Raw genomic sequence first — 270 nt, 5'->3', positions numbered from 1 at the left:
ATATGCAGATAAGTCAGTGCCCAGTTAAAAAGCGCTTAGTTTACCCCAGACCATTGGGACCCACTAAGGGGTATATAAAAGAGACTTTAGATACAGTAGGGACCACTAAGACCTTTATAAAAACATCCAAAGAGCACCAAGTCATGGGCTCTATAAAAGGCCCTTAAAATAAAACCTGAAAATAACTGTTAAAATACACTCACCGGCCACTTTATTAGGTACACCTGTCCAACTGCTCATTAACACTTAATTTCTAAGCAGCCAATCACA

Source organism: Etheostoma cragini, chromosome 19, assembly GCF_013103735.1.
Source record: "Etheostoma cragini isolate CJK2018 chromosome 19, CSU_Ecrag_1.0, whole genome shotgun sequence".
Taxonomy (NCBI): Eukaryota; Metazoa; Chordata; class Actinopteri; order Perciformes; family Percidae; genus Etheostoma; species Etheostoma cragini.
This window is presented reverse-complemented; position numbering follows the sequence as displayed.